Genomic DNA, 12,187 nt, shown 5'->3' with positions numbered 1-12,187 from the left:
ATGACATGATATTATATATAGAAAACCTTAAAGATGTTACCAAATAAAATTGTTAGAACTAATCAACAAATTCAATAAAGTTGCAGACTAGAAAATTAACATAATTGCCTGTTGAAATTATATACACTATGCTAAACTATCAGAAAGAGGAATTAAGAAAACAATCCTATTTACAATATATCAAAAGAGTATTTCTTAGAAATAAATTTGACCCAGAAGGCTTCCCTGGTGGCTCAGACAGTAAAGAATCTGCCTGCAATGCAAGAGACCTGGGTTTGATCCCTGGGTTGGGAAGATCCCCTGCAGGAGGGCATGGCAACCCACTCCAGTATTCCTGCCTGGAGAATCCCCATTGAGAGAGGTGCCTGGCAGGCTACTGTCCATGGGGTCTCAGTCAGACACGACTGTGCGACTAAGCACAGCACAGGAGGTGAAAGACCTATACACTGAAAACTATAAGACATTGATGAAAGAAATTAAAGAAGACACAAGTAAATGAAAAGATACTCTGAGCTAGCTCATGGATTAGAAGAATTAATATTGTTAAAATGTTCATACTACTCAAAGCAATCTACAGATTCCTATCAAAATGAAATTCCTATCAAAATTCCAATAGGAATTTCACAGAAATTGTTCACAGATGTTTTTCACAGAAATAGAAAAACAAAAAACTCCTAAAATTCATATGGAACAACAAAAGAACCCAAAAAATCAAAGCAATCTTGAGAAAGAAAAACAAAGCTGGAGGCATCATACTTCCTGATTTTTAACTATACGGTATTGGCATAAAAACAGACACAGAGATCAATGAAAGCAGAAAAGTTCAGTTTTCCAGTGGAAGCTGGCCATGCAGACAGCCCCATGCTGGGGCTGCTGGGGTGAGGGGTTGGGGTGCTGCCTCCTGAGGAGCCCTCTTCCCAGATTCACCTGGAAGGACAGATGGGAAATTGCTAACTAAACTGAGCCAAGAGGACCAGAATGACCTGGGAGGAGGTGGTGGGTGGTGGCAGGAGCTGGTAGGCAAAGGTCCAGGAACAGGCAGGCCAAGTCTCAGGGGAAGCCAAGGGAGGCTGGGTAGTGAGATGGGCCCCAGGGCTTTCCTGGGATAGACTATAGGTCAGGGTGACAATGGCTGGTCTGAACACCTTCAGTATAGCTGACTGTGTGATGGAAATCTCACAGAAACCAGAGGGGTGAACTGCTGACTCGCCCCATTTTGATGAGGTGGAAAGAGGCTCGAGGGGATGCCTAAGGTGTCCCTATTGGGGGAGTCCAGCTGGGGGTGCGCCTGGTTCCAAAGTCCCTGCTCCCTCCAGGTGACATGGAGCCAGGTCACAGGTGAAAGAGGAGTCATTTATGGTTGGACACTGGCAGGACCTGGGATCTGTCAATATTTGGGGTGGTTCAATCATTAACCAACTCAGCCTTCTTTTTTGGCAGGCTCTCTTCAGGCAGGTGCTGGGCCAGACCTGGCCCTGGCTGTAGCCTTTGGGGACTGGAGCCCTGAGTCCCATCCTGCCTGCCTGCTGGGGGCTCCATAGGGATTCAACAGGATTGGACATGGAGGAGCAGGCAGGTGGCAGCACCCTCTGATCAGGAAATTTGTCCCACGATAGGTGGTGCCACACCTTATCCCCACCCACAGGGCTACAGTCTTGATTTAGGGGCTAAATCAACGTTGTTAGGTGCTAAATCAGTTGGGGAAATGAGTTTGAAAAGACCCTGTCAAGTGAAAAAAAAAAAGGCTTCGAAAGTAGTCGTCATAGGAAAGTCAGAATTTTGACGGGTTTTACTGTACTTATTTTGTGGTTTAGTATTATTTTATTTTAAATTAAAAATGTGGGGAAAGAAAGCATATCAGAATCTGTCTAGTGCTGTGCTCACCTTGACCTGTGCTAAGGGCCAAGGACTATTCTGTGTGTGTGTGTGTGTGTGTGTGTGTGTGTGTTCAGTCATGTCCAACTTTGCAACCCTATGGACTGTAACCCGCCAGGCTCCTCTGTTTCTGGGATTGCCCAGGCAAGAATACTGGAGTGGGTTACCATTTCCTTCTCCAGGGGATCTTCCAGACCCAGGGATCAAAATCTCCTGCACTGGCAGGCGGATTCTTTACCACTAGCGCCACCTGGGAAGCCCAAGGACTATTCTAGGCCCCTCATATGCACTGTTTGATTTAACCCCTATAAGCCATTCTAAAAGACATATGCTCTCCCATTTTACTCATCTTAGGAAATTGAAGCTCAGAGAAGTGAAATTACTTTTGAAATACACAGTGAGTATGGAGAGAATGAGGATCTGCCCCCATATTTTTCTGACTTCAAGCGAGGACCTTTCAGTTAATGTCAGTCCTGGAGAGACCTCAGCAGAGTAAGGAACTGGGGAAGGGTGAAGAGGGCTGGTGGAGCTCCACATACCGGCAGAGGCTAGAGCTAAATGGGATCAGCCCTGGGAGGGCAAGGTCCTGATGGTTGACACATCCCTGCTGTGTGGTCTCCATAGATGGAGTTCTGATTCTATCACAAGGTGAGATGTAGGAGAAGGGACAACAGATCTCCTGAGATAAGGCATATGAGCTGGAACTAGATAGTAGTAAGTCGGTTGTAACAAGCCTAATGGCTCCTGTGTTGTTTGGGGGCCAGGCACTTCACCCCATTGGGCCACTGCAGTCATCAGGTGTCCCTCATTTGAAAGGCAAGAAAACACAGATCACACTGCAAGTTGGTGGCAGAGCTAGGCCTGAAATCCAGGACCCCTGGTTTTTAGCCCATTTTCTTTCCCCTGCACCTGCTCAGTTTGTTGTTTTTCAGTCATTAAGCCATGTCCAACTCTTTGCAACCCCACAGACTGCAGCATGCTAGGCTTCCTTGTCCTTCACTATCTCCTGGAATTTGCTCAAACCCATGTCCATTGAGTTGGTGATGCCATCCAACCGTCTCATTCTCTGTCATCCCCTTCTCCTCCTGCCCTCAATTCTTCCCAGCATCAGGGTCTTGTCCAGTGAGTTGGCTCTTCGCATCAGGTGACCAAAGTATTGGAGCTTCAGCGTAAGCATCAGTCCTTCCAATGTATAATCAGAGTTGATTTCCTTTAGAACTAACTGGTTTGATCTTCTTGCAGTCCAAGGGACTCTCAAGAGTCTTCTCCAACACCACAACTTGAAAGAATCAGTTGTTCAGCACTCAACCTTCTTTATGGTCCAACTCGCACGTTTCGTACATGACTATTGGAAAAACCATAGCTTTGCTACATGGACCTTTGTTGGCAAAGCGATGCCTCTGCTTTTTAATATGCTGTCTAGGTTTGTCATAGTGTTTTCCAAGGAGCAAAAGTCTTTTTATTTCATGGCTGCAGTCACCTTCTGGAGTGACTTTGAGCCCAAGAAAATGAAATCTACCACTGTTTCCACTTTTTCCCCATCTATTTGCCATGAAGTGATGGGACTGGATGCCATGATCTTAGTTTTTTGAATGCTGAGTTTTAAGCCAACTTTTTCACTCTCCTTTTTCACCCTCATCAAGAGGCTCGTTAGCTCCTCTTCACTTTCTGTCAATAGAAGTGGTACCATCTGCATATCTGAGGTTGTTGATATTTCTCCAGGCAATTTTGATTCCGGCATGTGATTCATCCAATCTAGCATTTCACATGATGTACTCTGCATGTAAGTTAAATAAGCAGGGTGACAATATACAGCCTTGATGTACTCCTTTCCCAATTTTGAACCAATCTGTTGTTCCATGTCTGGTTTGAACTGTTGCCTCTTGACCTGCATGCAGTTTTCTCAGGAGACAGGGAAGGTGGTCTGGTATTCTAATCTCTTTAAGAATTTTCCAGTTTGTTGTGATCCACACAAAGGTTTTAGTGTAGTCAATGAGGCAGAAGTAGATGTTTTTCTTGAATTCCCTTGCTTTTTCTATGATCCAACAGATGTTGGCAATTTGATCTCTGGTTCCTCTGCTTTTTCTAAATCCAGCTCAGTTTGTACTATGAATGTAAGGGCCAGAATGTGGGCACCGAGGTCCCACAGGACCTTTCCTCAGGCAGGAGCATGTTGCACATGCTGTCACACATGCTAAAAAATCCCAAAATTATACATGCACATGATTAAACAACCAACTAGTACAATGGACTTAGTATGAGCAGTCATTATCTGCCATCCAATTCCTCTTCATTTACTCCCTTTTCTCCCTCTGTGCTGATTTGAGTAGATTTTATTATTCTTTCTTCATGCTCATTAATTCTGTCTTCTCCTGTGTCCAATCACTGTGAAAACTATCCAATGAGCTATTAATGTCAGATATCAAAGTTTTCCATTCTAGAACGTCCGTATAATTTTCTTTTCATATTACATCTCTCTGAAAAAATTCTCCAACTTTTCATTAACTTTTTTCTACCTTAGATTGTTATAATCACATTAAATCATTGTCATCTATTCCAACATCTGGATCGTTGATGAGTCTACATATATTGGCTTTTTTCCTCTTGATTATCGGTTACAATTTCCTGTTTCTTTGCCTATCTCATAATTTATACAATTATGCTGAAAACCGTTTGTAAAGGAACCAGCAACTGAAGAATTTATTTTTTCCTATCAGAAAATCTTTTCCCTTTCTAGTTCAATCAATAACTAAGCTGAAAATGCAAACTGTTATTATAGGATGGATAAACAGCAAGGTCCTACTTGTTGTATAGCACAGGGAACTATATTCAATATCCTGTGATAAACCATAATGGAAAATAATATGAAAAAGAATGTATCTATCTATCTAATTGGATCACTTTGCTAAAAAGCAAAAATTAACACATTGTAAATCAACTATACTTCAATAAAATAAAGAGGAGGAGGAAGAACTAAACTGTGATGAAGCTGAATGGCAGCTTTAGTTAAAATCAGAGCCCATCTGATTTCAAATACTTCCTAGGGAGACACTCTTAGCTTTGGACTTAGAGCCTGATAGGTCAGTCTTGTCTACCCCAAAGATGCAGGAGGTTATTCTTCCCTTTGGCAATTTTAAACTTCTCTTCAGTCTTCTCCCCACTGCTACTCCCACCAATGCTCCTTCCAAATTTGGCAAATATCTTAAGAAGGAGACTGGAAGGTTGTTAGACTCAGTCCCTATTTCTGGTTAGAAGTTTGTCTCCTTGATACCTAAGACTAAGGGAGACTATGCTCCACCATTTAGAACCCCACTAGTCTCTTTAATCTTTAAAAAGCAGAGACATTACTTTGCCAACAAAGATCCATGTAGTCAAAGCTATGGTTTTTCCAGTAGTCATGTACGGATGTGAGCGTTGGACCATAAAGAAAGCTGAACGCCAAAGAATCAATGCTTTTGAACTATGGTGTTGGAGAAGACTCCTGACAGTCCCTTGGATTGCAAGGAGATCAAACCAATCAATCCTAAAGGAAATCAGTCCTGAATATTCATTGGAAGGACTGATGCTGAAGCTGAAGCTCCAATACTTTGGCCACCTGATCAAAGAACTGACTCATTGGAAAAGACCCTGATGCTGGGACAGATTGAAGGCGGGAGGAGAAGGGGATGACAGAGGATGAGATGGTTGGATGGCATCACCGACTCGATGGACATAAGTTTGAGCAAGCTCCGGGAGTTGGTGATGGACAGGGAAGCCTGGCATCTGTAGTCTATGGGGTCACAAAGAGTCAGACACAACTGAGCGATGGAACTGAACTGATCTAGTCTCTTTAAGCAGCAAATTCATTGGGGTGGGATTGGGTAAGGGGCAAAATGGCTGCTACACTTACAATTTTAATGGACTTTTTAAGGAACAGTTTGTTTTGCAGAAAAATTGAATGGAAGGTACAGAGTTCCCACATATTCCCCCCACCCCCTCACCACTACCAGTTTCCCCTATTGGTAACAACTTGCTTTGTTGTGATATATTTGTTATAACTAATAAGTCAATATTGACACATTATTACTAATTAACCCAGGTCTCCCGCATTGCAGGTGGATTCTTTACCATCTGAGCCACCATGGAAGCCCATTATTAACTGAAGTCTATAATTCACATTAGGGCTCAATCTTGTGTTTTACTTTGTATGGGTTCTGACAAACATATAATGAAATGTATCTAACATTACAATATCATACAAAATATTTTCACTGTTTTAAAAATCCCAGGTTCTTTTCCTCCATGCTCCTAGCAACCACTGATCTTTTTACTATCTCCGTAGTTTTGCCTTTTCCAGAATATCATACAGTATGTAGCCTTTTGTGATTGTTTTCTTTCACTAGACAATATGCATTTAAGTTTCCTTCATGTCTTTTCATGTCTTGAGAGCTCATTTCTTTTTATTGCTGAATAATATGTCATTGTCTTGGATGTTCCATGGTTTATCTATTTCTGTATTGAATGACCTCTTGATTGCTTGTAGGTTTTGGCAATTATGAATAAAGCTGTTGTAAACATCTGTGTGCAGGTTTTTGTATGAATGTAAGTTTTCAAATTATGGTAACATAAGTTAACATTTGGAAAAATACCAAAGAACATGACTGCTGGATTGTATGGTATGATTATGTTTAGTTTGTAAGAAACTGCCAAGCTGTCTTCCCAAAGAAGCTGTACTAGTTTTCATTCACAATAAGCATGATATTTTTTCTTGGTCTGAAGTCTGTTTTGTCTGAATTTCATATAACTGTTTCAACTTTCTTTTGATTAGTGTTAGCATGGTGTATTTTTCTCCATTCCTTTACTTTTAATCTATCTGTATCTTAATGTTTTATGTAGACTCCTGTTTTCTATTCATTGTCCTTGTTATTTTTTTTCTTCCAACATTTTCTTCCTTCTCTGGTCTTAATTGAGCATATTATTCTTCTTCTCCCCACTTAGCATATCAACTATACTTTTGAAAAAAATTAGAATTTTTGTTTCCCTTGAGTTTGCAATATACATTTACATCCAATCTAAGTCTTCTTTCAAGTTAACACTATACCAGTTCATGGATAATCCAAGTAAATATCTTAGAATACAGTGTTCCCGATTTCTCTCTCCATCTTTTATAACATTGCAGTCATTCACTTCTCTTATCCATAATCTATAATCACTATTACTATTTGGAACAAAATGTTAGATCAATTAAAAATAATAAAACTCAAATATTTTAATTTACCTTTATTTTTTCTTTCTTTTTGCAGATCTAAGTTTTTAAAATATTTATATTTATTTATTTATTTGACTGTGCCAGGTCTTAGTTGCAGCATATGAACTCTTAGTTACGGCATGTGGATTCTAGTTCCCTGACCAGGGATCGAACCTGGCCTCCTGCTTTAGGAGCATGGAGTCTTAGCCACTGGACCCCCAGGGAAGTCCCAGATATGAGTTTTTGACCTGTATACATTTGCTTCTCTTTGAAAAATTTGTTTTTAACATTTCCTACAAGGCAGATCTCCTGGCAACAGTTTCCCTCAATTTTATTAATTATTTTTGGCTGTGCTGGGTCTTCATTGCTGCATGGGCTTTTCTCTAGTTGTGGCAAGTGGGAGCTACTCCCTGTTGCAGTGCATGGGCTTCTCATTGCTGTGGCTCCTCTTGTGGAGCCCAGGCTCCAGGGCACACAGGCTTCTGCAGCTGTGGCACGCAGGCTCAGCAGTTGCTGCTCCCGGGTTCTAGAGCACAGGCTCAATAGTTGTGGTGCACCTGGTTAGTTGCTCCACAGCAAGTGGGATTTTCCCAGCCAGGGATCGAACTCGTGTCTCCTGCATTGGCAGGCAGATTCTTTACCACTGAGCCTCCAGGGAAGCCCTCTCTCTTTTTTTTTCCTTAGAAAGTCTTTTTTTCCCCTTCACTACTCAATGATAATTTTCTGGATACAGAATTCTAGGTTGGTGGTTTTTCTAGATTTTTCTTTCAATACTTTAAATATTTTACATCACTCTCTTCTTGCCCACATGGTATCTGAAGAGAATTTTGATGTATTTGATGTAATTTTTTATCCTTGTTCTTCTATTGGCAATGTGTTTTCCCCCTTTGGATTTTCAACTTTTCTCTTTGCCTTTGATTTCTGTAGTTTGAATACTATACATAGACATAGGTTTTATTTTTAGTTTTTTTTTTTTTTTTAGTATTTATCATACTTGGTGTTTTCTAGGTTTCCTTATCTGTGATTTGTTGTCTGAAATTAATTTTGAAAATTCTCAGTAATTGTTACTTCCAATATTTCTTCTCTTTCTTTCTTCTGGTATTCCAATTACACATGCTACACCTTTTGAAACTGCTCCATCATTCTTGAATATTCTGTTCCATTATTTTTTCTCCTTGCTTTTCAGTTTTGGAAATTTCTAGTGACATATCTTTAAGCTCTGGATTCTTTCCTGGGCTAGTACAGTTTATCGATAAGTTCATCAAAAGCATTCTTTGCTTCAGTTACAGATTTTTGATTCCAACTATTTCCATCTGATTCTTTCTTAGTTTCCATTTTTCTGCTTATATTACACATCTGTTCTTGCATGTTGTGCCCTTTTTTCATTGGAATCCTTAGCATATGAATCAAGTTTTTAAAAAAATTTCCAGCCTGGTAATTTCAACATCTCTGTCATTTCCAAGTTTTATTCTGATGCTTGCTCTGTCTCTTCAAAATGTGTTTCTTGTCTTTTAGTATGATTTGTAATTTTTTGTTGAAGGTCATTGTAAGGTACTGGGTAAAAATGAATTGAAGTAAATGGGCTTTTATGTGAGGCTTTATTTTTATCTAGCTATGGCTATATGGCGCAGTGGTAAAAAATCTGCCTGCTAATGCAGGAGAAGCAAAGACGCAGGTTTGATCCCTGGGTGGGGAAGATCCCCTGGAGAAGGAAATGGCAACCCACTCCAGTATTATTGCCTAGGAAATCCCATGGACAGAGGAGCCTGGCGGGCTACAGTCCACGGGGTCACAAAGATTCAGACTCAACTGAGCACACACACACACACATAGATGTAGATGTCAGAGGATAAAATTCCCACTGGAGTCTTTGCTTTGTCTCCCCTGTTGCCTTTGGGTTTCCTTAGAACCTTCTTATATTACATCTGCGACCCACTTCTTTTAGTTGTATCCCCTGTCATTAAATAGCATCTCTATTGACGTGGTTGTACAGTGTGGAAGGGGGGAATGTTCTGTAGTACTGTGATTAAGTGTCAGCCTCTTAAATGAGCTTGTGATCCTGGACTGTGATCTTCACAAGCGCTTTCAGTTTCTTTTTTCTCTGTTAGGAGAGACAGGAGGGCTGGAGGGGGCTGAAGTTGGGTATTTTTCTTCACTCAGATAGAAGCTTACAGGAGGCTGTAGTTAGATACTTCCCTTCCCCCAAGTCAGTTGAGCTCTCGTAAACCACTTTCTCTGGAGGGCAGGCCTTCTTAAGACAAACAGAGTACTCTTGGCATACTTCAAAATGGCTATTTTCATTGCTTCTCATCCTTTCAACCAATATCAGTGCAAAATGGTCATTTTCCCTCTGCCTGCCAGAAGCATGAGGGGATTTTTTTTCTCTGAGGACTTGGTAAGGTTTCTGGAGATAAACCTCAGGAAACTGGTGGGGTGGCATTGAAGGGGCAGGTGGGTGGTAATTCTCAAACTGTTTTCACTGAGCCTCTACCAATCAATTACAGTTTAGCTTTTCCTGCCCTGGTGTTAATTCCTTAGAGATTCTGCTTCTATAAGTTATGATTCTCTGTATCTGCCTGTCGCTTTAATTTTGTGGGCAGAGGTCGTGATCTTGAAACTCTGCTGGATGTGAGAATAGTTGTTGGTTTTCAGTTTGTTCACCTTTTTTTCTTGAGGTCAGCAATGATGACTTTCGAACTCCTTACATGCCAGGTTGAAAACTAATGATGTTTTTTGAAGATCAAAAGTTGTTTTGAAGAAGTCCAATTTATTGATTTTTTTACTTTACAGTGTGTGTGTGTGTTATGTTTAAGAATCTTTGCCATTCTCAAGGTCGCTAAAATTTTCTCCAAGAAGTTTGGTAGTTTAAGCGATTATCTATGGGCTTCCCTCAGAGAAGGCAATGGCACCCCACTCCAGTACTCTTGCCTGGAAAATCCCATGGACGGAGGAGCCTGGTAGGCTACAGTCCGTGAGGTCGCTAAGAGTCGGACACGACTGAGCGACTTCACTTTCACTTTTCTCTTTCACGCACTGGAGAAGGAAATGGCAACCCACTCCAGTATTCTTGCCTAGAGAATCCCAGGTACGGCGGAGCCGGTGGGCTGCCGTCTATGGGGTCGCACAGAGTCGGACACGACTGAAGCAACTTAGCAGCAGCAGCAGCAGCATGGGCTTCCCTGGTGGCTCAGATAATAAAGAATCCTGCCTGCAATGCCAGGAGATCCTGGCTCGATCCCTGGGTCAGGAAGATCTCCTGGAGAAGTTCTACACTCTATTTTGGGTTATTTTTTGTTATGTGGTACTGAGGTAAAGCAAGAGATTTAATTTTTTGCATATCCAATTGTTGAAAAGATTTCTTGCAAAGATTTATTTCTTGTAAAGATTACCCTTTTTTATTGAATTGCCTAGGCATCTTTGGCAAAAATCATATGTGTGTCTATTTTGCTCCATTGATCTAATTGTCCCTCTTTATGCCAATACCAGAGTTTTGATTACTGTGGCCTTATAATAAGCCTTTAAATGATGTAATTACTGTAAAGCAAAATTAATTCAACATTATTTTTCAAAGTATTTTGGCTTTTCATTTCCATATACGTTTTAGAATTGGCTTGTCATATTTTATGAAAAAGCCTGCTAGTATTTTTATTGGTATTGCAATAAATTTCTAGATCAATTTTGGAGAGAATTGATATCTAATTTTTCCATAATAACAGTTTATTGAATTTCTATAATATCAACAGACACTGTGCTAAGTGTTTTACACTTATTCTTTTTTAAATTGCAGTATAATTGCTTTACAATGTTGTGTTAGTTTCTGCTGTACAATGAAGTTAATCAGCTATATGTACAAATATATCCTCTCCCTCTTAGACCTCCCTCCCACCCCCATATCCCACCTATCTAAGTCATCACAGAACACCAAGTGAGCTCCCTGTAGTCATCTATTTTATACATGGTAGTGTTTATATGTCAATCTTAATCTCCAGTTCATCCCACCCTCCCCTTCCACCCGTGTCCACATGTCCCTTCTCTGTCTGCATCTCTATTCTCGCCTTGCAAATAGGTTCATTTGTACCATTTTTCTAGATATCACATATATACGTTAATATACAATATATGTTTTTCTCTTTATGATTTACTTCACTCTATATAACACACTCTAGGTCCATCCACATCTCTACAAATGACACAATTTCATTCCTATATATGGCTGAGTAATATTCCATTACACACACACACACACACATGCGTGCATATATACATACACATATATATGTATCTATCACATTTTCTTTATCCACTCGTCTGTTGACGGACATTTAGGTTGTTTGCATGTCCTGGCTATTGTAAGTAGTGCTGCGATTAGGGTATCTTGTGTCTTTTTAAATTGGAGGATAATTGCTTTACAATGTTGTGTTGGTTTCTGCTGTATAATAGCGTAAATCAGCCATGCATGTGCATGTGTGCTAAGTCACTTCTCTTGTGTCCAACTCTGTGCAACCCTATGGACTGTAATCTTCCAGGCTTCTCTGTCTTTGGGATTCTCCAGGCAAGAATACTGGAGTGGGCTGCCATACCCTCCTCCAGGGGATCTTCCTGACCCAGGGATCAAACCCCCATCTCTTGTCTCCTACTTTGGCAGGTGGGTTCTTCACTAGCGCCACCTGGGAAGCCCATGATTAGCCATGAGTATACATATATCCCCTCCTTTTTGAGCCCCACTTCCAAGCCTACCCCCATCCCACCGTTCTAGGTCATCACAGGCTGAGTTCCCTTGTTATACAGGAACTTCCCACTAGTTATCTATTTTACATAGTTATGAATATATTTCAATGCTACTCTCTTAATTGTATCACCCTCTTCTTCCCCTGCCATGTCCATGAGTCCATTCTCTATCTCTGTGTCTCTATTCCTGCCCTGAAAATAGATTCATCAGTACCATTTTTCTAAACCCCATATAAATGAGTTAATATACGATATTTGTTTTTCTCTTTCTGACTTACTTCACTCTGTATAACAGGCTCTAGGTTCATCCACCTCAGTTCAACTAACTCAAATTCATACCTTTTTAAGTTGAGCAAT

Source organism: Giraffa tippelskirchi, chromosome 3 (genome assembly GCF_054371585.1).
Source record: "Giraffa tippelskirchi isolate mGirTip1 chromosome 3, T2T-mGirTip1v1.2.pri, whole genome shotgun sequence".
Lineage (NCBI taxonomy): Eukaryota > Metazoa > Chordata > Mammalia > Artiodactyla > Giraffidae > Giraffa > Giraffa tippelskirchi.
The sequence above is the reverse complement of the archived record's forward strand: the minus strand, read 5'-3'. Positions refer to the sequence as shown.